Raw genomic sequence first — 1,461 nt, forward strand, 5'->3', positions numbered from 1 at the left:
GTATTATATGAAACAATTTCACAAGATTAAACAATTTCATGAAAAAATTTCATAAGATTAAACAATGAAATCGACAGATGAAGGTGGTTTGCACGGTTTACATAAATGAGGGCGATTTTCATATGATCACTCCTATATATATATATATATATATGAAGTTCAAATGTTAACCAAGGTTTTTGTGTTAACTTTGTTAACCGATCTTGGTCATTCAATCTTTCAATAAACGGTTGTGATTAATTATGATAAAAACTTATTTTTTTTTAAATTTAAATTTTCATAAAGATAAGTGAACAAAGTTGAAAAGGGTATTTAGGTAAAAAAAAATTATATAACTCCCATATCATTAATTGGGAGTTACAAAATCAATTTTTTTTTATGATTTTTGTTAATTTATTTTTATTAATGTAAGAATCATATGAACACAACTATATATATATATGAACCATTATGTCAAATACGAATAAAAAATGACATATATATGAACTTGGACTGCATAACATTTATGAACATAATAAGAATAACTGCTATACGAAAGGAAATAAATAGAAAAACAGGTATGAACAGCTTGTGAACAATAGCTCATTCATTATAAACACATTCAGAAGTGATCATTTGTCAATTGGAGTTTTATACATGCATTGCATCCACACAGTTTAAGATTCACCCCTTGTTCATATATGTTTCTGGTCTTATGTGGTTGTTCACCCCTTGTTCATATCGTGTTCACCTCTTGTTCATATCGTATAAAATATATGAACACATAACCCCGACGCTATGAACATCGGGTACAAACACTTACACAAATATAAAGATTTGGTATCAAGCTTAAAAAATAACATTTGTGTTCATATTATAGAAATAACATGAACACAATGGTTCATGATTCATAAAAATCGGTAATATGACAATATGAAAATGGGTCGTGCATGTATTTCCATTTGAACATGTGAATTAGATACGTATTAATAATTAAAGAAAAAAGTTATCAACGCAATATAAACTACAAAAAACACAACACATCATAATGAACATAATTTCGATTAAAACGAGTGTATTAAAATATTAATCCATTACCAAGACATTCGCTTTGGTTAATTTATTCACTTCCCGAACTCGAACTCTGATTGTCACCATAAACCATTTTAATCTTCTCAATGTTGTCGATTTATTATCCAATGCATTTATTCATAATAGCTTGAACGATACCTAAGATTTTACTACCGTGTTTCATCCATGAATCAAAAACTCATAAAACAATAAAAATTAAAGATCAAGATTAAAAAATAAATAAAAATATCAATATTATAAATGTATATTTTTAGGGATTTTATGATTTTGTAGCTCCCCTTTAATGGTATGAGAGTTACATACCAAATGAAATTACTCAATTACCCTTGGCATTAAATTGTGAACATGATAGAAACCTAATAGAAGAATGGATTGTGATTGGTTGACATG

This window comes from Cynara cardunculus (assembly GCF_001531365.2).
Source record: "Cynara cardunculus var. scolymus isolate 2C chromosome LG 15, CcrdV1, whole genome shotgun sequence".
NCBI classification, from domain to species: Eukaryota; Viridiplantae; Streptophyta; class Magnoliopsida; order Asterales; family Asteraceae; genus Cynara; species Cynara cardunculus.